This window comes from Lolium perenne, chromosome 1, assembly GCF_019359855.2.
Source record: "Lolium perenne isolate Kyuss_39 chromosome 1, Kyuss_2.0, whole genome shotgun sequence".
Lineage (NCBI taxonomy): Eukaryota > Viridiplantae > Streptophyta > Magnoliopsida > Poales > Poaceae > Lolium > Lolium perenne.
Genome location: NC_067244.2, coordinates 111,713,966 through 111,741,730, shown reverse-complemented (window position 1 = coordinate 111,741,730; position 27,765 = coordinate 111,713,966). Strand labels below are relative to the sequence as shown.

The 27,765-nt window shown below is 41.6% G+C and overlaps 2 long non-coding RNA genes across 2 annotated transcripts; both read left to right on the top strand.

Annotated features, from left to right (window-relative positions):
• The first annotated feature begins 560 nt into the window (after positions 1-560).
• LOC139830940 (uncharacterized) lies at positions 561-3,023 on the top strand. Its single transcript, XR_011744480.1, has 3 exons — positions 561-638; positions 806-915; positions 2,694-3,023. It is a non-coding gene; the product is annotated as an uncharacterized lncRNA (long non-coding RNA).
• A 5,602-nt stretch (positions 3,024-8,625) lies between these two features.
• Positions 8,626-11,474, top strand: LOC127299287 (uncharacterized). The gene is made up of 3 exons (XR_007850368.2): positions 8,626-9,174; positions 9,342-9,451; positions 11,237-11,474. It is a non-coding gene; the product is annotated as an uncharacterized lncRNA (long non-coding RNA).
• The last annotated feature ends 16,291 nt before the right edge of the window (positions 11,475-27,765 follow it).

Below are 27,765 nucleotides of genomic sequence, written 5' to 3'. Positions count from 1 at the left end.
ATTATGTGTGAATCTCTGTTTAAATATCTTTTGAATTCCAGTGGCCTCATATTTTTAGGATTTTTCTACGATTTATGTCTTACAGATCTTTTTTTCTGTACAGTCAGATTCAAAGAAATTCCTAAAATTGTAGGTTTAATATTTTTGGGTGATTCCAATTGGGTTAGTCTTGTATTAGTACTGGCTATATAGGAAAAATATTATTAGTCTCTGTTAATACATATTTGTTGCTGTTAGTAATGTTTATGTGTGACATGCATTGTTGAAGCAAAACTTTTCGGTTTATTTAAAACCCTTGACCAACTCTTTTTAGTAGAGATGGGCAACCTTTGTTTTATGCTTGCAAAACAAAACCTCTGCAATTTAACTTTAGCTCTTTTGTTTTGCTTAAGTCTTCAAATGGTGGGGCATATCATTTGCTCCTATTCTTGTGTAGTGTTATGTAAGCTTCTTAAAATAGGGAGAATGATTGCCCGCTTTTCCAAAAATGTTTCAAATTATAATGTGAATGTTTTTGTTGCCAAACTAATGCACTTGTCATCTTTATGATGTTATTTACCAGGGGATATTTTGTTTATACCATGGTGATAACCGAGAGAGGCAATTGCTAAGTTGTGATGCACTCATACCTTTACTAGGTAATTAAATGGGGTTTTCTAAATTAAAACTCTTAAAAATTGTTTTGTGGTGTCTATAGGTCTTTAGTATGTTATACCTTGGCTGCATGGTTAGTTGTTGATTGTTGAATGTTGTCTTGTTGATGCAATGTGATTGATTGTGTTCCTTTTATATTTTCCGACGATAGATGCGAACAATTCCGGAGAAGAAGAAGTGGAATCGGATGAGAAGATTATTTATATTGTTGGAATTCTTATATTGATGGAGTTGAAGAAGTACAGGGACAAATAAGCCAAGGCAAGCCATCTTTTGACCTCTGATTCGGTGTCTAGTTGGATGTCATTTGTTGATGTCCAAAGCACCTTGGTTCTATGTGTGTTGTTCTCCTTATTATTGTCATATATGTATGGTTGCTAGTGGAGTACTCCCTAGTGGTGATACTCCACTATTGTCTTTGTGATTATGGGATGCATGGTATCATGGCCGTGCTATTACTCTTGGTTATCTTGTATGCTCGACTTGAGCATGTTCCATCTCAAGATAATGACTTACACTACACCCACCACTTTTGTAGTATAGAGGTATCAATGTCATGATCTTGGTGTATTCTCAACTTGAGAGGAGTATGCCGTGTACCCATTGGAGAGTATGTTGGATAGTGATAATCCACTATCTAAGTTGTATATTTAGCACCACAAATCTGAAAGTATAATCCTCCTTGTGTGGTCATAGTACATGCTTACCTTAAGCAAGTATGATCCACTCCATTACTCCTTTTCACACCATCTATGGCGTGATGACTCTCATCTCGGCCGTAGTGCAATAGTAGTTCAACTCATGAAACTTTAGGTTGGGAACCCCTCAAGGCTTACCCTGTTGTAAATGTTTTATGAAAACCTTGGGTGAGTTGGAATTACCCAAGTGTGTGTTTATGAAAGGAAAGGATCTTGGCAAAGATTGTTGGAAAGAAAATCTTGTTTTCGAAAACTTTGGCGTCTAAGTATTCACCCGTGACAATTAACCCACACAACCACATTACCCTGGAGTGGGACGGGGCTTAGCTCGTAGTTTGTTCTTCTTAACATGGGACACCTATATAAGGGTAAGGTTACCCCTGAATCCGGATTGTCGTTGGTGGAGACAATAGTATAACGGGAGGCCTTCGGGGCTGACCCGTCCGGAAGACACTATGGGTCTCCTAGCTTGGCGGTGGAGCCACGCTCAAAGTGAGGTGAGCTGCCACGGTGCCGGGGAGGTACATACTCCATAGGGTAGGATCCCGTGCTAAGACGAATAGGCGAAAGGCTATGTCCGAGTTTTTGTCATGGCATAGTTGATATGCGGGGATGATGCCCACATGATGAACTCGCGGATCTTGTGGGGAAAGTGTGCAAACTCTGCAGAGTCAAATCTATTCGAATAGCTGTGTCCGCGGTCATGGACGGTTGGAATGGCTGTTGCTTAGCCTGATGAATTTTGTTTTACAAAATTGTTTGACAAAGGAAAGGAAAGAACTTGTTTTGAAGTACTGGAAGGGTACGGGAAAGGATGTGTCGACCATATGGAGATGGTCGGGAAGGATAAATAAAATTGGGTTACCCCATCCTAGTGTTTTATGTTGTGGAACTCTTTTGAAGTAACTTCTTCAACAAAGATATAGAGATGTCATAGGATATCTTTTAGATTATCTTCTTCAACAAAGATATAGAGATGTCATAGGATATCTTTTAGATTATCTTCTTCAACAAAGATATAGAGATGTCATAGGAACTCTTTTGAAGTATCTTCTTCAACAAAGATATAGAGATGTCATATGATCTTCTTAGTGTCCCCTTCAACTGTGATGTTGGGATGCTACATCCACAAGAGAAACTATTACTCTTTCATATGCTATATCCACAAGAGAAACTACTTCTCTTCTTCATGCTATTTCCACTGGAGAAATTAGCTCTTCCCTCTTGTCATCTTAGATTAGCATTTGTTATCTTGCACTCTTGCAAAGTACCTTCTTGATGGTTTGCGAGTAAAATTCCAAATGTACTCACGGCTTTGTCCCTGGCTATTTACTTGGCCAGACTTGGAGGAACACGATGGATGAAGAAGGAGTTGACGACGTCTATGCGAGCTAGGAACGTCTTCCCAGTCAGTTGCCTGTAGGGTTATGGCAGATGACTTGGGTACAGCGCTGCTGAAATGATGATGCTACTCTGATGTTTAGTTAGGCCCTTCGAGGCTATTATGTAAGTATCGGTCATGTGACCATGTTGTAATTTTCTTATTCCGCTTTGAAATGGATGGTGTAATTTGATATCAGTTCGGTTATGTGTTCACGGCGTACTGATCATGGGATCGTGAACTGTATACATAACAGGGAATTTCGGACAGCTAGTCCGGGGTCCCCACAGAGTCGGTATCGTAGCCATCCCGATCGTAGGAGACCTTAGTTAGCATGGACGTTAGTTAGGAAACAAGTACTTGGGAAAAACTATTTACGAAATAAATTCTTTCTTTAGTCGGAAGCATAGCTTCTACTACTCTTATTTCTTCAAAACTTCCAAATTCTTATCTCTCCGCTTTATAAAAGGTTTGAAAATTCTTGCTCTATTGTCTCATCCACTTCAAACCTACATGTTGGACGACGTCCCCAACACAGACCCGGAGACTCGAAGTCGAAGATGGATCAACCTTTTATGAAGTCTCACGTATCTCCAAAGACAACTATTGAAGATCGGACGCCGACTTAGTCCTGCACATAAAGGGATAATAAGATCATGCCTTTGGTTGTCACCAAAGTCTGTCAAGGAGCTGACCTTCTTCCTCCGTGGACTTGCACTTTTTGCAGTCGTCAGGGATCAAGTCCTCAGTTTCTTGACTAGTAACTTTTAGGCCAGGTACGAGAAGATCTCGACTTCGGGAGCACCTCGACAGCTACCTCTTCGAAGACCTCATGTTTCCGGGATGTCGAGACTAGAAGTTCTACACAGTTTTCTCCTCCACCTCAACCTCAACGACTCAACACCCGGCCCCTTCACTACCAATTGCTACAAGGATCCAAGTTGAAGCCGATGCTGACGATATGAAGACGTCGACATATGTGACCAGCCCCAGACCAATAGGATGGATAGGACAAACTCAATCGTTTTGATTGAGATAAACCCGCGCATTAGGAATTTTTGGGTACTTAGAGTACCATGTCTGGTTTGATGATTGCTTGTAGTTCCCTAGTGTGCTGCCTTGAGTGTTTGTATCTGTTTGTTGTGTGCATGTATGTCTTGCTATTTAGACGTTCCCGCCTTTCCTAATTGTTTGGAAATTGTAAAACAGAAATTAAAAATGGAAATCTGCTAGTGTACTATTTTGCTAATAAAAATAGTTTGGTAGCTCCGATTGATGTGATTCCAATTGCACTAGAACCAGTATGAAATTATCTCTCTGATGCCACTGACCTTGTATTTTTAGGATTTTTATGCGGTTTTTAATAAATAAAACTCGATCACTATTTCTGGTTAGTATTTTGAGTCTCAAAAATTGAAAAATAAATATTTTTGAATGATTCCAATTGTGTTGATCTTGTTTTGTTACTGTGCATCTAGGAAAAATACCAGTAGCCTCTGTTAGTGGTATTTTGACTCTGGTTATGGTTGTATGGGTGTCACATGCCATGATAGGATTAAAGTTTGCCTCGCCGATGTATTGCTAACTGTTAGTTAGTTGGGTAGATTAACGAAAGACTCTAACTCTAAACCCGTTAGCAGTTTTTTTTTCAACCGTCAGGGAAACTAACTCAGACCCCTATCTACGCCGACTACTTTCAAGGTCATCTGAAGCATCTCTACTACGCCAACAAAGCAAAAGCCAATACCTTCAAGATCCGCTGAAGCATCTCCACTTCATCAAGAAAGCAGAAGCCCCTACCTTCCAGAGTGACTGCACCTCTGCGAGAAGACGTACTAACTTGGTCTAACCTTGGAGTAATCGCGCTAACCTCGAGAATATCTTCTTGAAAACAACCCTCTAACACACCCTCTAACAAGGTGAGGGAACAATAGCGTCAAAGCCGAGCTACATCACATGGTTCATCTGGTCCTCATCAAGTGAAGACTCCGGAAGATACCTCCAGAACTCAAGACTAGGTGCAACTTACCGCTCACCAACTGCTGTAAGTCAGCACCAACCCGCAAGCTGAAGATTGTCTTCGACGACCTCTGTTGCTGTTTCATATGGATACCAACTAGGTGTTTCATCAACTTACTAACTCGCCGCGCATCCCATATGGTTTAGTTAACACGTGAGTGCCTCTTGAAGTTGTGGTCTGCACGTCGCCCTCGAAGATTCTTCAACTGAACAAGGAAGATCGATGACTTCTTCAGAAGCCCGACAGGACCGCAAGGCAGACGCTCTGAGTTTTTCCGAAGGCCCGATGAAAAATCTTAAGGGTGGAAGACTTCGTCTTCCCCTAAAAGTTGGAGCTAACCCTCAAATTTTAAATCTTTCAAAAACAACATTGGAAACGTGGGATTGCACTAGCTCCCCTCGAAGCCGTGGACTACACAACGCCCTCTGAAGATGTTCGCCTCAAGATGCAAGACTGGTGACTTCTCCAAGGAGCGCCCGACAAGACCCGTGGCTGAAGCTTACAGTTTTTAACGCCCCTCCCCAATGAACAATTTTAAGGGTGGAAGACTTCGTCTTCCACTAAATTTAAGCTAACTCTAAATATTTTTCAACCCTCCTAAGGCACCATTGAGTGCACTAAATTTCCGAAGTCGTGAGCTCCACTAGGGTCGTTAAGAAGCTACAGGTCTAACATCTGCAGGGAGTAGTCAACCTGTTCATGAAGCTCGCCATCGGCAGGAATCCATCATGTCTCTCAGAAGATGTAGTTGCGACCCTCTCAACAACGGCGCGCCGACAGAAGAATGGAGTCTAACTTTAGTTACACTTTACAACCCCTCTAGTTCTACACTCAGTAATCTCGGGACGAGATTATTTTAAGGGTGGAAGATCTGTAACACCCCAACTTTTGCAACCTTGATTAATTGTCCTTATTGCAAAAATTAGGGGGAACAAATTTTTTTTCTAAAAGACTAATTAGATGAATTGCCTTGATCTGTTTGTTGTGATGAATTGCCTTGATCTGTTGGTAGATGTATTGTCTTGATTGCTTGTTGAGTTTTGTCTTGAGCCACCTCAAAGAACAACACCTCTAGTGGTTAAACCAGAAACTCACCAAATAAAACACATGTGTGGCTTAGGAAGAATTGTTTTCCTTCTTACTACATCAAGCTCTTCTTCTGATGATAACATGAGTGTGCCATCATGATCTTCCTCTTTGTGGTACAAGATAGCTCAATCATACTTAATTCAAAACTTGGGATCATATACCCCTAGCTACATCCCTCTCTTATACCCACTCATCCTTGTTGGTTTTGAGGCCATGTCGACCATCTGTGTTGACAGGCTTAAAATGTCCAGACTTTGGCAATTGATCTCTAAGCACCCACAACTGTTATTGTTGACTTCAATGCATGGATCTCATCTATGCAACACCCTCTTCAACCTCCACGTCTTGCATGTCTCAGTCTATCTTTGCAGCTCATATATTCAACTTGATCTTGTACCCTATTCAATGATTCAACACTAGATCACTTCCTTCAATTTTACCTCTTGTTTTTATTCAAGTTTAATCTTCACAAAACCAAGAGTGGGAATGGTGGGTACATTTTGTAGCCATCATCTACCCTTGAGAACACTTCTCCCTAAATTAGTTTTCTCTCTCAAAAATCCTATTGTTTTTTCTTCTCTAGTTTTGATCACAAAACTACTTCTAGTCTTATTAAATCTTTTCAAGATAATTCTTCAAAGAAAACAAGAAACTGAAATGGGTTTTGTTTCTCATCCCATTTCTACCAAGTGCTGATTTCTAAAACATTATTTTCTATCTTGCCTTTTTTAACAAAAGGCTTGTTTATGGTACCTATACCATTTCTTGATTACTTTAGATTTGAGAAAACTCTACTTCACTTGAGAAAGTAAGTAGAATATTTTGAACTTCTATGTTCCAACTAGTTCTCTCAACATTTTCAAACTCCATTCCACTTGAGTTCATTCCCAATTGTCCTTAGACAATTGAGGTGTTTCAAATACTTTTCAATTGAGTTCTATTTCAAATGACAACTCTTGCACATCTTGTGTATCTCTCTGATCTACCACATTGAATCCCCTCCATTCTCCAATTCTTGATCAAATGGATGACCATTTGATACTTTCCAATCAATCCCAATTGACCTCTTATTTGAAGAGCAACTTATATTTCATCATACATACCTCACTCCTCCATTTCTTTCCATCATCACCTTGACCTCATGAATTGATGATTTATGTCAATATATTCATCCTTGTGAGTATATGGTTACTTCACTCACCATCTCTCTTAGCCTTGCTCTACCATTATCTAAACCATCATCACCACCATCATCTCTTGGCCAAATTGACAATTTGATCAAAGTACTTTATTTCTCAACATGGGCACCAATGTTTATTGTCACCTCTTTCCCAAATTTGAATACATCCCCAAGCCAATTTTGGCTAATCATCCCCTACACTCAACTTTGGCCGGCATGCATGAAATGGTATTGCACTTTGCTTGTCCTCTTGTAATATCAAGAAGTAGCCGGCCATGCCAAGCTCTTGGCATGCATGAGCTGAAATTTCTTCATCTCCACTTTCTTCTCTTACAAGCCTTGCCTCCCACCTAACCCAATCACTAAATGAGCAGCCTCCCAACCAGCCCAATCAATGAGGAGGCAGCCAACCATCCTCCCTCTATAAAAGGAGCTTGGCCGGCCACCCCCTCCTCCTTTGCTTCTCATTTTTGACTCTCCACTCCTTCCACCACTCACTCACACTCCTCTCCTACCTCTCCCCCACGAAATCCTGCTCCACCTAGCTACCATGGCCGGCCATGGCCATGGAAAGGCACCTAGATGAAGCTCCCCTCCTCCATCAAGCTCATCCTCACCATGAGAGCATCCCTCTCACTCTCTTCTCCCCTAACCCTAGATGAATCCAGCCCTATTTCTCCTTTCTCCTCTCACAAGATTGGATCTTGATGTAGGTGCATGTTGGTCCAAGCATGGAGAAGGTTGAGCAATCCTCATATCTGAAGCTATTGACCCAAGTTCGTCCAAAATCTTGCAGTAATTTCTGCTATCTTGCTGTTTCAGATCCTGGAACGATTTTGTAAAATCCGCCAAATCTCGTGTGCAGATCCAAATCGAGTGATTCAAAGTTTCGCAGATAGGTATTGAAAAGATCTACAACTTGGCGTTGGTCTCATCCTCAAATTCGTTACGGATTTTGCATGGTAAATAAAGTTCTGCAAACATGCATAATCACTGTTTGTTAGATTTCTTCCGTTTTACAAAACCTTTTTGAGCAAACTCAACTGTGGGTGAAAGCCCTCTCCATTACCTTCATTTTGGCGTTGGTTTCACTTCAAATGACCCCCTGAAATTGAAATGGTTCACAGATCAAGATCTGGTCAGATCTGACTTTGTCGAATTAAACCAGGAGCTTGGAAACGAATTTTTGAATTAAACCAATTGGGTAAGAACCACCTACTCAATACCTTTCAGGTGCAGTTGACCTCATATTTTTATGATTTTTGATGAATTAAACTTGTTCTGTGTGTTCTGCAGACATGGCTGTTAGCTTTTAAATCATCAAAAATCCATTTTTGAACCTAATTGTGTGATTCCAATTCTGTAGGATTACTGAATGTTTTCTTAATCATCTCAAACAAGATTCAAACCTTTATCTGTTCTGCAACTCCATAGTTAAAGCAAATGGTGAAAACATGCAGTAAACTTGTAAATCCAATTGTGAGAGTTTCAGAAACAATTTGAACCCAAATCCAATTGTGTGTGAATCTCTGTTTAAATATCTTTCGAATTCCAGTGGCCTCATATTTTTAGGATTTTTCTACGATTTATGGCTTACAGATCTTGTTTTCTGTACAGTCAGATTCAAAGAAATTCCTAAAATTGTAGGTTTAATATTTTTGGGTGATTCCAATTGGGTTAGTCTTGTATTAGTACTGGCTATATAGGAAAAATATTATTAGTCTCTGTTAATACATATTTGTTGCTGTTAGTAATGTTTATGTGTGACATGCATTGTTGAAGCAAAACTTTTCGGTTTATTTAAAACCCTTGACCAACTCTTTTTAGTAGAGATGGGCAACCTTTGTTTTATGCTTGCAAAACAAAACCTCTGCAATTTAACTTTAGCTCTTTTGTTTTGCTTAAGTCTTCAAATGGTGGGGCATATCATTTGCTCCTATTCTTGTGTAGTGTTATGTAAGCTTCTTAAAATAGGGAGAATGATTGCCCGCTTTTCCAAAAATGTTTCAAATTATAATGTGAATGTTTTTGTTGCCAAACTAATGCACTTGTCATCTTTATGATGTTATCTACCAGGGGATATTTGGTTTATACCATGGTGATAACCGAGAGAGGCAATTGCTAAGTTGTGATGCACTCATACCTTTACTAGGTAATTAAATGGGGTTTTCTAAATTAAAACTCTTAAAAATTGTTTTGTGGTGTCTATAGGTCTTTAGTATGTTATACCTTGGCTGCATGGTTAGTTGTTGATTGTTGAATGTTGTCTTGTTGATGCAATGTGATTGATTGTGTTCCTTTTATATTTTCCGGCGATAGATGCGAACAATTCCGGAGAAGAAGAAGTGGAATCGGATGAGAAGATTATTTATATTGTTGGAATTCTTATATTGATGGAGTTGAAGAAGTACAGGGACAAATAAGCCAAGGCAAGCCATCTTTTGACCTCTGATTCGGTGTCTAGTTGGATGTCATTTGTTGATGTCCAAAGCACCTTGGTTCTATGTGTGTTGTTCTCCTTATTATTGTCATATATGTATGGTTGCTAGTGGAGTACTCCCTAGTGGTGATACTCCACTATTGTCTTTGTGATTATGGGATGCATGGTATCATGGCCGTGCTATTACTCTTGGTTATCTTGTATGCTCGACTTGAGCATGTTCCATCTCAAGATAATGACTTACACTACACCCACCACTTTTGTAGTATAGAGGTATCAATGTCATGATCTTGGTGTATTCTCAACTTGAGAGGAGTATGCCGTGTACCCATTGGAGAGTATGTTGGATAGTGATAATCCACTATCTAAGTTGTATATTTAGCACCACAAATCTGAAAGTATAATCCTCCTTGTGTGGTCATAGTACATGCTTACCTTAAGCAAGTATGATCCACTCCATTACTCCTTTTCACACCATCTATGGCGTGATGACTCTCATCTCGGCCGTAGTGCAATAGTAGTTCAACTCATGAAACTTTAGGTTGGGAACCCCTCAAGGCTTACCCTGTTGTAAATGTTTTATGAAAACCTTGGGTGAGTTGGACTTACCCAAGTGTGTGTTTATGAAAGGAAAGGATCTTGGCAAAGATGGTTGGAAACAAAATCTTGTTTTCGAAAACTTTGGCGTCTAAGTATTCACCCGTGACAATTAACCCACGCAACCACATTACCCTGGAGTGGGACGGGGCTTAGCTCGTAGTTTGTTCTTCTTAACATGGGACACCGCACAACTATATAAGGGTAAGGTTACCCCTGAATCCGGATTGTCGTTGGTGGAGACAATAGTATAACGGGAGGCCTTCGGGGCTGACCCGTCCGGAAGACACTATGGGTCTCCTGGCTTGGCGGTGGAGCCACGCTCAAAGTGAGGTGAGCTGCCACGATGCCGGGGAGGTACATACTCCATAGGGTAGGATCCCGTGCTAAGACGAATAGGCGAAAGGCTATGTCCGAGTTTTTGTCATGGCATAGTTGATATGCGGGGATGATGCCCACATGATGAACTCGCGGATCTTGTGGGGAAAGTGTGCAAACTCTGCAGAGTCAAATCTATTCGAATAGCCGTGTCCGCGGTCATGGACGGTTGGAATGGCTGTTGCTTAGCCTGATGAATTTTGTTTTACAAAATTGTTTGACAAAGGAAAGGAAAGAACTTGTTTTGAAGTACCGGAAGGGTACGGGAAAGGATGTGTCGACCATATGGAGATGGTCGGGAAGGATAAATAAAATTGGGTTACCCCATCCTAGTGTTTTATGTTGTGGAACTCTTTTGAAGTAACTTCTTCAACAAAGATATAGAGATGTCATAGGATATCTTTTAGATTATCTTCTTCAACAAAGATATAGAGATGTCATAGGATATCTTTTAGATTATCTTCTTCAACAAAGATATAGAGATGTCATAGGAACTCTTTTGAAGTATCTTCTTCAACAAAGATATAGAGATGTCATATGATCTTCTTAGTGTCCCCTTCAACTGTGATGTTGGGATGCTACATCCACAAGAGAAACTATTACTCTTTCATATGCTATATCCACAAGAGAAACTACTTCTCTTCTTCATGCTATTTCCACTGGAGAAATTAGCTCTTCCCTCTTGTCATCTTAGATTAGCATTTGTTATCTTGCACTCTTGCAAAGTACCTTCTTGATGGTTTGCGAGTACAATTCCAAATGTACTCACGGCTTTGTCCCTGGCTATTTACTTGGCCAGACTTGGAGGAACACGATGGATGAAGAAGGAGTTGACGACGTCTATGCGAGCTAGGAACATCTTCCCAGTCAGTTGCCTGTAGGGTTATGGCAGATGACTTGGGTACTGCGCTGCTGAAATGATGATGCTACTCTGATGTTTAGTTAGGCCCTTCGAGGCTATTATGTAAGTATCGGTCATGTGACCATGTTGTAATTTTCTTATTCCGCTTTGAAATGGATGGTGTAATTTGATATCAGTTCGGTTATGTGTTCACGGCGTACTGATCATGGGATCGTGAACTGTATACATAACAGGGAATTTCGGACAGCTAGTCCGAGGTCCCCACATCATCACCGACACCGCTCTACTTCATCATCATCAAGCTCGTCACAAGATTACTACTCTCATGGTGGCCATTCGTCCTCAAGCTCCACCTCAAGGCATGAAGACCATCCTCGACCTCGTCGCCCACATGCTCGTCATGAAGACTCTCGCTCCAACTCTAGGCGAGGAGAATTCCATCGCCATGCTCGTCCACATGAACGTCCTCCACAAGACCAAGTCCTACACCAAGATCGTCACCAAGTGAATCGCCATGCCCACCATGGGCGTGACGACCAACCCCAAGAACAAGGTCCTCAAGATCAACCTCGGCGAGATCTCCGACATCATCCTCGCCATGACCAACGTGGAAGAGGAGTTCCACAACATGATCAAGATGAGAGGACCAACAATGAGCATCGTCAACAACCTCATCAAGCTCTTCAACAACATCATCACCGTGAACCAAGTGAAGCTAGTGTCCAACTTCAACGCCAACCCAATGCTATGGTTGGCCGTGGAAGACCTCCTACACCACCTCAAGCCGCTAGAGATGAAGGCATCCGTCCTCGCCGAAGAAATTTGGAGGATGAAGAGAACATGTTTGGAAGGCTCAAGTTCACCATGCCCAAGTTCAAGGGTGAAGAGGATGCCGAAGCCTACCTCTCATGGGCACTCAAGGTTGACAAGATTTTCCGCATCCACAACTACTCCGGTGCCAAGAAAGTGGCCATGGCGTCCCTTGAGTTTGAGGATTATGCCAACACTTGGTGGGAGCAAGTTCTCACTCTAAGGGAAGAAAAGGGTGAACCTCCAATTGACACTTGGGAAGAGATGAAGGAAGAGATGCAAGCTCGCTTTGTCCCAACACACTACATGGCCGACCTCTCCAACAAGCTCCAAAAGTTGAAGCAAGGCACCAAGACCGTTGAGGAGTTCTTCAAGGAGATGGAGTTAACTATGATGCGATCAAACATCCAAGAATCTGAGAACCAAACCATTGCTCGTTTCTTCAATGGCCTCAACTACCCCATCAAGAGGATTGTGGAGTTCTAACCATATTCCAACATGGTTGAGTTGGTCCACCAAGCATCAAAGGCCGAGCGCCAAGTGAATGAGGACATAAAGTACTCCAAGTCCAAGTCATACTTCGCCTCCAAGCTCGCTACATCAACTCCTACAACAAGTGTCAAGCCAGCCGTGTACTCTACACCATCCAAGCAACCGACTATCCAAAGTCGCATGAAGCAAACGGTGTCCTCCACCGCCTCCTCTAAGGCCTCTACGGGACCCTCTAATGTCACTTGTTTCAAGTGTGGCACCCAAGGCCACAAATCGTTGGAGTGCAAGAATACCAAGGTCATGATCACTATGGAGAACGGTGACATAGAGACGCTAAGTGAAGATGAATATGAAGCCCTTGTACAAGCCGCCGTCGCCAATGAAGAAGCTTATGAGGAAGAAAGTGGAGAAGACCATCTCTTATGTGAGCATGACCCAAGCCCTTCACTTGTGGTCACAAGGGTGCTAACAACTCAACCTCAAGCTATGGAAGACCAAAGGTGCAACATCTTCCAAACTCGTGCCGGTATTGGTGGCAAGTCGATCAAGGTCATCATCGATGGAGGAAGTTGCCATAACCTTGCAAGCACCGAATTGTGTGAGAAGCTCAACCTCACCCTCCGCAAGCATCCTCATCCTTACCATATCCAATGGTTGAGCGACAAGGGCAACGTCAAGATACAACATACCGTCACCGTCAACTTCAAGATTGGACCTTATGAGGACACTATTGAGTGTGATGTGGTGCCCATGACGGTGTGCCACATGTTGCTTGGCCGCCCTTGGCAATTTGACAAGAAGGCTATACATGATGGACACTCCAATGCATACACCTTCAAGGTCAAGGATAAGAAGTTCGAGCTACGCCCAATGACTCCTAGTCAAATCATCGCGGACAATGCAAAGGCTTTAGCGAGGGCACAACATCACACCCACCATAGTGAGTTGAGAGGAGAGGGAGCGACCCACCACAAAGATAGTGAGCGCCACAAGCCATATATGAGTGAGATAAAGAGTGTCCTACTAGCCACCAAAAGTGAGTGGAGAGAGGTCCAATAGAACCCATCCACCATATTGCACTATGTGCTCATTTGCAAGGGACCATCGTTGGCGACTAACGACTTAACCAACATTCCTTCGTCTTTGTTGTCTCTTTTGAAGGAGTTTTAAGATGTCTTCCCCGACGAGCTCCCTCATGGGCTTCCACCGCTTCGAGGCATAGAGCACCGCATCGACCTCATACCCGGCGCTCCGCTCCCAAACCGTGCCGCCTACCGCACCAACCCCGAAGACGCAAAGGAGATTCAACGCCAAATTCAAGATCTCCTCGCCAAAGGGTACGTTCACGAAAGCCTTAGTCCTTGTGCGGTTCCCGTGATTCTTGTGCCTAAACCGGATGAGACGCAATGAATGTGTATGGATTGTCGCCCCATCAATGCCATTACCGTTCGCTACCGCCATCCCATTCCGCGTTTAGATGACATGCTTGATGAGTTAAGTGGTGCCACGATTTTCTCCAAAGTCGATTTGCATAGTGGCTACCACCAAATCCGCATGGCCATTGGTGATGAATGGAAAACGGCATTCAAGATCAAGCTTGGTCTCTATGAATGGCTTTTTATGCCATTTGGTCTTTCCAATGCTCCATCAACTTTTATGCATCTTATGCATCACATCTTGCGACCTCTCATTGGCAAGAGTGTGGTTGTCTATTTTGATGATATTCTCATTTATAGCAAAAATCTCGAGGACCATGTGCAACATGTGAGAGAAGTCTTATGCATCTTGCGTCATGAGAAGCTTTATGCCAACCTCCCCAAGTGCACCTTTGCTCAAAACAAGTTGGTTTTCCTTGGATTTGTGGTTTCCGCTAATGGGATTGAAGTTGATTCTTCCAAGGTGGAGGCCATCCACAATTGGCCTACTCCTACAAATGTTGGTCAAGTCCGAAGTTTTCATGGACTTGCCGGTTTCTACCGCCGCTTTGTCAAAGATTTTAGCACCATTGCTTGCCCTTTGAATGAGCTTACCAAAAAGATGTTCCATTTGTGTGGGGCAAGGCCCAACAAAATGATTTTGATGAGTTGAAGAAACGCCTTACTGAAGCTCCCCTTCTTGTCCTTCCAAACTTTGCAAAAACTTTTGAAATTGAGTGTGATGCGAGTGGACTTGGTATTGGTGGCGTTCTTATGCAAGATGGCAAACCCGTGGCATATTATAGTGAGAAGTTGGATGGCACATGCCTCATCTATCCTATTTATGACAAGGAGCTCTATGCTTGGGTTCGTGTTCTTGGCCAAAATAGTTTATCATTCATTCCGACCATGAGTCTTTGAAATATTTGAAAAGACAACACAATTTGAACAAACGACATGCAAAATGGGTCGAGTTCATTGAGTCCTTCCCATATGTAATCAAATACAAGAAGGGGACAGTGTAGTGGCGAATGCTTGATACGTCCAATTTGCATCACTATTTTATATCATAATTTGCTGTTATTCATTGATATATTTCATAATTAGACATAATACTTATGTTATTTCATCTATTTTGCATGTTTCATGATTATTGGAGGATCGAGCACCGGAGCCAGGATTCTGCTGGAAAAAGCACCGTCAGAATGCAATATTTCGGAAGATCAACAGCTGATGGAAATTATACCAAAAATCCTATTTTTCCATATGACGAAGGAAGCCAGAAGGGGGAGCCGAGGGGACCCAAGGTGGGCCCAGACCATAGGCCGGCGCGGCCCATGGCCTGGCCGCGCCGCCCAGTGAGGAGGGGGGCCCACAGCCCCTCTCGCCTCCTTTTCTTCGCGAAATCCTTCGTCCCGAAGACCTAAGCCACAGAGGGTACCTCGCGAAGAGTTACAGCCGCCTCTGCGGGGCGGAGAACACCAGAGAGAAAAGAGCTCTCCGGCGGGCTGAGATCCGCCGGGGAAATTCCCTCCGGGAGGGGGAAATCGACGCCATCGCCACCGTCATCGAGCTGGACATCATCTCCACCATCATCACCGCCGTCTCCACCGCTGGACATCGTCACCGCCGTAGCAATTTGGGTTTGATCTTGATTGTTTGATAGGGGAAACTCTCCCGGTATTGATTTCTACTTGTTATTGATGCTATTGAGTGAAACCGTTGAACCAAGGTTTATGTTCAGATTGTTATTTGTCATCATATCACCTCTGATCATGTTCCATATGATGTCTCATGAGTAGTTCGTTTAGTTCTTGAGGACATGGGTGAAGTCTAAATGTTAGTAGTGAACTATGGTTGAGTAATATTCAATGTTATGATATTTAAGTTGTGGTGTTATTCTTCTAGTGGTGTCATGTGAACGTCGACTACATGACACTTCACCTTTATGGGCCTAGGGGAATGCATCTTGTACTCGTTTGTCAATTGCGGGGTTGCCGGAGTGACAGAAACCTGAACCCCCGTTGGTATATCGATGCAGGAGGGATAGCAGGATCTTGGAGTTTAAGGTTGTGGTTAGATTTATTCTTAATTACTTTCTTGTAGTTGCGGATGCTTGCAAGGGGTATAATCACAAGTATGTATTAGTCCTAGGAAGGGCGGTACATTAGCACAGGTTCACCCACACAACACTTATCAAAACAATGAAGATTAATTAGCCGTATGTAGCGAAAGCACTAGACTAAAATCCCGTGTGTCCTCGAGAACGTTTGGTCATTATAAGTAAACAAACCGGCTTGTCCTTTGTGCTAAAAAGGATTGGGCCACTTGCTGCAATTGTTACTCTCGAACTTTACTTACTCGTACTTTATTCATCTGTTACATCAAAACCCCCTGAATACTTGTCTGTGAGCATTTACAGTGAATCCTTCATCGAAACTGCTTGTCAACACCTTCTGCTCCTCGTTGGGTTCGACACTCTTTCTTATCGAAGATACTACGATACACCCCCTATACTTGTGGGTCATCAAGACTATTTTCTGGCGCTGTTGCCGGGGAGTGAAGCGCTATTGGTAAGTGGAATTGGTAAGGGAAACTTCTACTGTTTGTGCTGATTTTTATTTCTGCCTGCTGCCATAATTCATTATGGAGAGATCTCCTTTTGAATGTTTATTTGGGAAATCTGCTACTACTGCAAAGGTAGTGGATGAGGCGCCAGGTAAGGAAGAGATACCATACAAAATACCTATGAAAATTATTGAACGCGTAGTGGGTAACCGTTATACAGGGGATGGAACTGTCCACCACGGAGATCATTCTTGTTCTTGCATGAATTATGTGGTTTATTCAAGTGTGCAGGTATTGCTATGGATGAAGTGAGGAAGAAACTATTCTCTATATCGCTGTCTGGTAAAGCGGCGCATTGGTATAAATTACTGGATAATGGGGATTCTCTTGAATGGAATGATATTGTGCCCTGGTTTTATTCTAAGTTCTATCCTCCAAGTGAAATTCACAAGGATCGGAATCGCATATATAATTTTTGGCCTCATGATGGAGAGAGTATCGCCCAAGCTTGGGGGAGATTGAAGTCTTTAATGCTCAAATGCCCCATTCATGAGCTTCCTGGTAATGTTATTATTGATAATTTCTATGCAAGACTTTCTTTTGAAGACAAGACCTTGCTGGATACTTCTTGTTCTGGATCATTCACACGCAATAAGGAAGAGTTTAAAAGGGACCTTCTTAATTGGATCCAGGAAAATACTGAAGGATGGGAGATCGACAAAGATAGAGAATCAGGTATAAATTATGATTATAAATGCATTGAAGCTTTTATGGATACTGATAAATTTCGTAATATGAGTGCTACTTATGGTCTTGATTCTCAAGTTGCTGCAAATCTTTATAAAGCTTTTGCCTCTCATTATGAATTGCCTAAGAAGAATTTTGATAAGTATCATGAACCGTATAAAGATAAAATTGATTCATCTATTAATAAATGCGTTGTAGTTGAAACTGTTGATCATGTTATTCCTGAAGCTTATATTGAAAAAAACCCTTTCCCTGCTAAAATGAAGGAGTACTCTGTTATAAATAGTGCGGTTCATAAAAGTGAAAAGAAACCTATAGAACCTGAGGAACAAATAAAAGTTGAACCTGCTGTTGCAATAGTTAAAGATCTTGTGACTGAAAATGTGGAGGATGGTCATATTATTTTCTGTGAAGATGCTTCTAATATTGTTTCACATCCTAATAAACCCAAGCAAGCTAGTGTTCCTATGCTATCTGTTAGAATTGGTGATCATTGCTATTATGGTTTATGTGATATTGGTGCAAGTATTAGTGCTATTCCTTATGAGCTTTACACGGAGATTATGCACGAAATTGGTTCTTGTGAACTTGAAGATATTGATGTGATTATTCAGCTGGCTAATAGAGAAACTATTTCTCCAATCGGTATTGTTCGAGATGTGGAAGTTCTATGTGGTAAGATTAAATATCCTGCTGACTTTTTGGGTACTTGGTTCTGCTGCTAGTGATTATTGTCCTATCATTTTTTGTAGACCTTTTCTAAATACTTGTGGAGCTATTATAGATTGCAAGAAAGAGAAAATTTTGACTAAATTTGCTGGTGAATCTTATGAGTTTAACTTCTCTAAATTTACCAAAACTCCTTATAAAGCTGATTTGCCTAATAATGATTTTAAAATGGAACAGTGTGCATCTATTGTTCTTGTTTCTAATAATCCTTTGCAGCAACATTTGGAGAATAGCGAGAGTGAAGTTTTTAGGAAAGAAAGAGATGAGCTTGATGAAATTTTTCTTCGCCAACCTATTCTTAAGCATGATTTACCGGTGGAAGATCTGGGTACAACACCGCCACCAAAGGAAGATCCTGTCTTTGATTTAAAACCTTTGCCTGATAATCTTAAATATGCTCATATTGATGATAAGAAAATATATCCTGTTATTATTAGTTCTAAGCTTTCAGAGTTTGAAGAAGAAAGGCTATTGGAAATATTGAAGAAACACCGAGGTGCTATTGGGTACACTCTTGATGACTTGAAGGGGATTTCTCCCTCTATTTGCCAACACGCCATTAATATGGAAGATGATGCGAAGCCTGTTGTTGAACCTCAGCGTCGTCTAATTCCTAAGATGAAGGATGTGGTAAGGAATGAGGTATTAAGACTTCTTGAAGCTGGTATTATATATCCTATTGCTGATAGTAGATGGGTTAGTCCTGTGCATTGTGTTCCTAAGAAAGGAGGAATGACTGTTGTGCCTAATGATAATGATGAGCTCATACCTCAAAGAGTAGTTGTAGGGTATAGAATGTGCATTGATTATCGGAAAGTTAATAAGGTAACTAAAAAAGATCATTACCCTTTGCCTTTTATTGATCAAATGTTAGAAAGGTTATCTAAAAACACTCATTTTTGCTTTCTTGATGGTTATTCTGGGTTTTCGCAAATTGCTGTTAAAACTAAGGATCAAGAGAAAACCACTTTCACTTATCCCTATGGAACTTATGCTTATAGACGTATGCCTTTTGGTTTATGTAATGCTCCTGCTACTTTTCAAAGATGCATGTCTGCTATTTTTCATGGCTTTTGCGAGAGTATTGTAGAGGTATTCATGGATGATTTTTCTGTCTATGGGAATTCTTTTGATAATTGCTTGCGGAACCTTGATAAAGTTTTGCAGAGATGTGAAGAAACTAACCTTGTTCTTAATTGGGAGAAATGCCACTTTATGGTTAATGAAGGAATTGTATTGGGACATAAAATTTCCGAGAGAGGTATTGAAGTTGATAGAGCTAAAGTTGAAGCAATTGAGAAGATGCCCTATCCTAGGGATGTTAAAGGTATTCGTAGTGTTCTTGGTCATGCTGGGTTTTATAGGAGGTTTATTAAAGATTTCTCCAAGATTTCAAAGCCTCTTACTAATCTTCTTCAAAAAGATGTACCTTTTGTTTTTGATGATGATTGTAAGGAAGCTTTTGAAACTCTAAAGAAAGCCTTAACAACTGCTCCTATAGTTGAACCTCCTGATTGGAATTTACCATTTGAAATTATGTGTGATGCTAGTGATTTTGCTGTAGGCGCTGTTCTTGGACAGCGGGTAAATAAAAAATTGAATGTTATTCATTATGCTAGTAAAACTCTTGATGCTGCTCAAAGAAATTATGCTACTACTGAAAAGGAATTGTTAGCTGTAGTCTTTGCTTGTGATAAGTTTAGATATTATATTGTTGATTCAAAAGTTACTATACATATCGATCATGTCGCAATCAGATACCTTATGCAAAAGAAAGATGCTAAGCCAAGGCTTATTAGATGGGTACTTCTGTTGCAAGAATTTGATTTGCATATTGTAGATAGGAAAGGTGCTGATAATCCTGTTGCTGATAATTTGTCTAGATTGGAAAACATTGCTTATGATCCTGTTCTCAAGTTAATGATAGTTTTCCAAATGAACAATTGGCTGCAATAAAGGTGAGTTCGCGAGACAGTCCTTGGTATGCTGATTATGCTAACTTTATTGTTTCCAAGTATTTGCCTCCAACCTTTTCAGCTCAGCAAAGGAGGAAATTCTTTTATGACTTGAGGCATTATTTCTGGGATGACCCACACTTATATAAAGAAGGAGTGGATGGTATTCTGCGAAGATGTGTTCCCGAATATGAACAACAAGAGATATTGAGTAAATGTCATGGTAGTGCTTATGGAGGACATCACGCCGGAGAAAGAACCGCGCAAAAGGTTCTGCAATCAGGTTTTTATTGGCCAACTCTCTTCAAAGATGCAAGAAAGTTTATTTTATCTTGTGATGAATGCCAAAGGGTTGGTAATATCTCCAGACGCAATGAAATGCCTATGAATTATACTCTTGTTATTGAACCGTTCGATTGTTGGGGATTTGACTTCATGGGACCTTTTCCCTCTTCAGAAGGTAACACTCATATACTTGTTGCTGTTGATTATGTTACTAAATGGGTGGAAGCCATACCTACAAAAAGTGCTGATGGTGAGACCTCTTTAAGAATGCTTTTAGATATTATTTTCCCTAGATTTGGAGTTCCTAGATATATTATGACTGATGGAGGTTCTCATTTTATTCATGGTGGTTTTAGAAAAACTCTTGCTAAATATGGTATTAATCATAGAATTGCTTCCGCTTATCATCCTCAAACCAGTGGGCAAGTAGAATTATCAAATAGAGAGATTAAATCTATCTTGCAAAAGACTGTTAATAAAACTAGAAAGAATTGGGCTAGTAAATTGAAGGATGCACTATGGGCTTATAGAACTGCTTATAAAAATCCCATGGGAATGTCACCTTATAAAATGGTTTATGGGAAAGCTTGTCATTTACCTTCAGAACTAGAGCACAAAGCTTATTGGGCAGTTAGAGAATTAAATAAAGATCCTAAACTTGCTGGTAATAAGAGGTTGTTGCAATTGAGTTCTCTAGATGAATGGAGAAGTGAAGCCTATGAAAACGCTAAACTCTTTAAAGAGAAAGTTAAGAAATGGCATGATAGAAGGATTATCAAAAGAGAATTTAATATTGGGGATAAAGTCCTATTGTATCGGTCTCGTCTCAGATTCTTTGCAGGGAAATTACTCTCAAAATGGGAAGGACCATATATTGTTGAGGAGGTGTATCGTTCAGGAGCAATTAAAATTAGCTCTCTCCAAGGCAATGCCACACAAGTGGTGAATGGGCAAAGACTCAAGCATTATATCTCAGGTGATTCCTATAATGTTGATGTTGATATTATTCAAGTGGAAACACCGGAGGCTTTCATCAAAGGACAAATTGACAGTCCGCCAGAACTCGACTTTGAATAGGTAACAGTACTGGTAATGAAAAGCTCGCGATTTACTTTCCGAACAATATTTTTACTGTTTTTGGAAAATATGAAAATTACGAGATCGAAACGGAGTGGAGGAGACGCACGAGGGCGTGCCGACATAGGCCGGCGCGGGCCCCAGCCAGGCCGCGCCGCCCTATGTGCTGGCCGCCTCGTCGCCCCTTTCCGACTCTGGTTCGACCTGGTACTTTCCTTTTGTCGTGAAAACTTTTGCTATATAATCCCCTGGACCCCTGGAGGTCCGTATATCGTTTTCTCGACGTGTTTTGTTTCGAGCTGTTTCTGCCAGGGTCTGTTCTCAAATCTCAATCTAGAAGCACCATGGCCTCCAACAACAAGGGCAAGGGGCTTTCGGAGGAAGAAGTGAAAAGGGTGTCATCAAGACAAGAGCAACAAGCCGTTGGGAGTAAGCAAATCTTGGTGGGATCTATTGACACTCGACGTTCTTTTTCTCATAACTTGCAGGCACTACAAGAAAAGTTGCCATGGCCGACGAAGTTGAAGTCGCGCCGTGGTTGCTGGTGTACCATGGCCGACGATTTTTGTTCCCTCCGTGGTGCATGTCAAAACTTTTTTTTTCTCGTTTTTGAGGCCACCTAGCCCGACGAAAGCGGCCAAAACATCGCGTATGGTGGCCCGGGACGTGGTGCATCTCGAAATCTCGGGTTCGCCGGCCGAGTCAACGCAAATCCGCACCGCCGAGGGATGTAGGGCCCAGATGGCAGCCTCTCTGGCATTGTTTTTTTTCTAGATCGCGCCATCTCGTTCAACGTTCTCCGATCGAGCCGTTTACGATGCAGGATCATGGGTCCCGCATGTCATCCTCTATGAACCAAAATTCTTTCTATTCTTGGATTTTTTTTGACCCCCTGATTTCTGGCTACTTCCTTTTTCTTTTGATCCCTTGCCGCCTTGGAAATGTTGAGACCGCTGCTGCTAAATGGGACCCGCATGTCATCCTCTATGTGCAATCAACTTTCTTTTCTTGGAGTTTTTTTTGGCACCTCAAATTTGGTCACTTGCCTTTTTCTTTCGATCCCCTGCCGCCTCTCAAACGGTGATACCGCTGCTGCTAACTGGGACCCGCATGTCATCCTCTATGTACTATAAAACTTTCTTTTCTTGAATTATTTTTGGCACCTCATATTTGGTCACTTACCTTTTTCTTTCGATCCCCTGCCGCCTCTCAAACGGTGATACCACTGCTGCTAGATGGGACCCGCATGTCATCCTCTATGTACTATAAAACTTTCTTTTCTTGAATTATTTTTGGCTCCTCATATTTTTTCACTTGACTTTTTCTTTCGATCCCCTGCCGCCTCTCAAATGGTGATACCGCTGCTGCTAAATGGGACCCGCATGTCATCCTCTATGTACTATAAAACTTTCTTTTCTTGAATTATTTTTGGCTCCCGATATTTTTTCACTTGCCTTTTTCTTTTGATCCCTTGCCTCGTTTGAAACGTTGAGACCGCTGCTGCTAAATGGGACCCGCATGTCATCCTCTATGTACTATAAAAGTTCATTTTCTTGGTTTTTTTTCACCCTCTGATTTTTGGCAATTTCTTTTTTCTTTTGATCCCCTGCCGCCTCTCAAACGGTGATACCGCTGCTGCTAAATGGGACCCGCATGTCATCCTCTATGTACTATAAAACTTTCTTTTCTTGAATTATTTTTGGCTCCTCATATTTGGTCACTTGCCTTTTTCTTTCGATCTCATGCCACGTTTGAAACGTTGAGGAACCTGCTGGCTCATGGGACCCGCATGTCATCCTCTATGTGCTATAAAAGTTTATTTTCTTTATTTTTTTTACCCTCTGATTTTTGGCTATTTCCTTGTACTTTTGATCCCCTGCAGCCTTGGAAACGTTGGGTAAGCTGACTCATGGGACCCGCATGTCATCCTCTATGTACAATCAACTTTCTTTTTCTTTCGATCACAAGCCGCATTTGAAATTTTGAGACCGCTGCTGCTAAATGGGACCCGCATGTCATCCTCTACGTACAATAAAGTTTCTTTTCTTGGATTATCTTTGGCTCCTGATATTTTGTCACTTGCCTTTTTCTTTCGATCTCATGCCGCCTTTGAAACGTTGAGTAAGCTGCTGGCTCATGGGTCCCGCATGTCATCCTCTACGAACAATAAAAGTTTCCTTTCTTGGAGTTATTTTTTACCCCTAATTTCTGGCTATTTGCCTTTTTCTTTTGATCTCCTGCCCCCTCTGAAACGATGAGGACGCTGTTGGCAGGTCGGTCCCACATGTCATCCTCTATGAACAATAAATGTTTCCTTTGATGGATTTATTTTGAACCCCTAATTAATTTCTGGATATTTCCCCTGCCGCCTTGGAATCGTTGAGGATGTTGCTGCCTCATGGGTCCCGCATGTCATCCTCTCAGAACGGTAAATGTTTATTTTCTTGGATTTTGTTGACCAAACGATTTTTGGCTTATTTTTTCTTTCGATCACCTGCAGCCTTTAAAACGTTGAGGACGCCGCTGGCTCACGGGTCCCACATGTCAACCTCTATGAACAATAAACGCTGAGGATGCAGCTGCCTCATGGGTCCCGCATGTCATCCTCTCAGAACGAAAATGTTTCTTTTCTTGGATTTTTTACCAACAGATTTTTGGTTTATTTTTTCTTTCCATCCCCTGCCGCCTTTAAAACGTTGACGACGCTGTTGGCTCATGGGTCCCCGATGTCAGCCTCCCCGTACAAGAAACATATGATATCTTGATTATTTTGCAGACAATAAACAATGTATTGCGCTCTGAGCTATTTCAAACGGATAATTAAATCTTTATTTTTACATAAACAAACTTATATGTTGAATCTCCTTGTTTTTTTGTCTTTGCGAAGCATAGAACTTTCCTTTTTTTTAGAAAATTCGGAACTTTCCTATTTTGGAGTGGGCCGAAATTGTACGAGTCAAAAGGCCAAGCAGGATAGTTCGAAGGCCCAGATGTCCAGATGCAGCCCAATTGAAATCTTTCTTCTTGGATTTTTTTCACCCCCGATTTACGGCTACTTCATTTTTCTTTTGGTTCTGTGCCGCCTTGGAAACGTTGAGACCGCTGCTGCAAAATGGGACCCGTATGTCATCCTCTACGTACAATAAAATTTCTTTTCTTGGATTATTTTTGGCTCCTGATATTTGGTCACTTGCCTTTTTCTTTCGATCCCGTGCAGCCTCTCAAACGGTGATACCGCTGCTACTAATTAGGACCCGCATGTCATCCTCTATGTACAATCAAGTTTCTTTTCTTGAATTATTTTTGGCTCCTGATATTTGGTCACTTGCCTTTTTCTTTCGATCTCATGCCACGTTTGAAAAGTTGATGAACCTTCTGGCTCATGGGACCCGCATGTCATCCTCTATGTACTATAAAAGTTCATTTTCTTTTTTTTTTCACCCTCTGATTTTTGGCTATTTCCTTTTTCTTTTGATCCCCTGCCGCCTTGGAAACGTTGAGTAAGCTGCTAGCTCATGGGACCCGCATGTCATCCTCTATGTCCATCAACTTTATTTTCTTGGATTTTTTGACCCCCTAATTTCTGGCTACTTTCTTTTTCTTTTGATCTCAAGCCGCATTTGAAACGTTGGGACCGCTGCTGCAAAATGGGACCCGCATGTCATCCTCTATGTAAATAAAGTTTCTTTTCTTGGATTATCTTGGGCTCCTGATATTTTGTCACTTGCCTTTTTCTTTCGATCTCATGCCGCCTTTGAAACGTTAAGTAAGCTGCTGGCTCATGGGTCCCGCATGTCATCCTCTACGAACAATAAAAGTTTCCTTTCTTGGAGTTATTTTTTACCCCTAATTTCTGGCTATTTGCCTTTTCTTTTGATCTCCTGCCCCCTTTGAAACGATGAGGACGCTGTTGGCAGGTCGGTCCCACATGTCATCCTCTATGAACAATAAAACTTTCCTTTGATGGATTTATTTTGAACCCCTAATTAATTTCTGGATATTTCCTTTTTTTCTTTTGATCCCCTGCCGCCTTGGAATCGTTGAGGATGCTGCTGCCTCATGGGTCCCGCATGTCATCCTCTCAGAACGGTAAATGTTTATTTTCTTGGATTTTGAATACCAAATGATTTTTGGCTTATTTTTTCTTTCGATCTCCTGCCGCCTTTAAAACGTTGAGGATGCTGCTGGCTCACGGGTCCCACATGTCAGCGTCTAACATTAAACGCTGAGGATGCTGCTGCCTCATGGGTCCCGCATGTTATCCTCTCAGAACGAAAATGTTTCTTTTCTTGGATTTTGTACCAACAGATTTTTGGTTTATTTTTTCTTTCCATCCCTGCCGCCTTTAAAATGTTGACGACGCTGCTGGCGCATGGGTCCCCGATGTCAGCCTCCCCGTATAAGAAACATGTGATATCTTGATTATTTTGCAGACAATAAACAGTGTATTTTGCTCTGAGCTATTGCAAAGGGATAAATTAAATCTTTATTTTTACATAAACAAACTTATATGCTGAATCTCCTTGTTTTTTTTGTCTTTGCGAGGCATAGGACTTTCCTGTTTTGGAATGGGCTGAAATTGTACGAATCAAAAGGCGTCCAGCGGGATAGTTTGAAGGCCCAGATGGCCAGAAGCAGCCCAATTGAAATATTCCTTTTCTTGGATTTTTTGACACCCTTATTTCTGGCTACTTCCTTTTTCTTTTGGTCATGTGCCGCCTTGGAAACATTGAGACCGCTCCTGCAAAATGGGACCCGCATGTCATCCTCTATGTACAATAGAAGTTTCTTTTCTTGGATTATTTTTGGCTCCTGATATTTGGCACTTGTCTTTTTCTTTCGATCTAATGCCGACTTTGAAACCTTCGCACCGGTCTTTGCAAAATGGGACCCGCATGTCATTCTCTATGCGCAATAAAGTTTCTTTTCTTAGATGATTTTTGGCTCCTGATATTTGGTCACTTTCCTTTTCCTTTCGATCTCATGCCGCCTTTGAAACGTTGAGGAAGCTGCTGGCTCATGGGTCCCGCATGTCATACTCTATGAACAATAAAGTGTCCTTCATTGGATTTATTTTTTACCCCTAATTTATGGCTATTTACCGTTTTCTTTTGATCCCCTGCCCCCTATGAAACGATGAGGACGCTGCGACAGTCGGTCCCACATCCTCTATGAACAATAAAAGTTTCCTATGATGGATTTATTTTTGACCCCTTTTGATCCCCTGCCGCCTTGGAATCGTTGAGGATGCTGCTGCCTCATGGGTCCCGCATGTCAGCCTCTCAGAACGGTAAATGTTTCTTTTCTTGGATTTTTTTACCAACTGATTTTTGGCCTTTGTCTTTCTATCTCCTGCCGCCTTTAACACGTTGGGGACGCTGCCGGCTCAGGGGTCCCACATGTCAGCCTCTATGAACAATAAACCTTTTGTTTGATTTATTGTTGACCCATAATTTCTTGGTATTTGCCTTTTTCTTTTGATCTCATGCCGCCTCTGAAACGTTGAGACGCCGCTGGCTCATGGGTCCCTGTCAGCCTCTATGAACAGTAAAAGTTTCCTTTGTTTGATTTATTTTTGACCCTAATTACTGGCTATTTGCCTTTTTTTATCCCCTGCCGCCTTTGAAACTAAGAGGACGCTGCTGGCCCGTGGGTCCCACATCTCAGCCTCTCTAAACGATAAACCTTTCCTTTCTTTTTTTTCGATCCCGTGCCGCCTTGGAAAATGTGAGACCGCTCCTACAAAACGGGACCCATATGTCATCCTCTATGTACAATAAAAGTTTCTTTCCTTGGATTATTTTTGGCACCTGATATATGGTCACTTGCCTTTTTTTTCGATCCCCTGCCACCTTTGAAACGTTGAGGACGCTGCTGGCTCGTGGGTCCCACATGTCAGCCTCTATGAACAATAAACATTTCATGTCTTGGATTTATTTTTGACCGCTGATTTCTGGGAACTTTGCTTTTTCTTTCGATCCCCTGCCGCCTTTGTTAAAGTTGAGGACGCTGCTGCAAAATGCGTCCCACATGTCAGCTTCTCTGTACGATAATTGTTTCCTTTCTTGGATTTTTTTCCACGGCTGGCCGATGGGTCCACGATGTCAGCCTCTATGTACAAGAAATATGTGATTTCTCAATATGTTTTAACCCGAGATATGTAGGATACTTGCTTTTTTCGATCCCTTTTGTTTGTCTTTACCTTCAAATGTTGAGGGACGCTCGGCAAATGGGTCCTGCTCTAGCATTCTCAACTGAAGGAAAAACTGAAATATTGCCTATTCATTTGTTTTTCGTACTCCATGCACATAATCCATACTAACTGTTGATCCGGGTTTTAGTTCAACTTAATTAGTTCAAATTTGATCTACGAGGAAGTATGTAATAT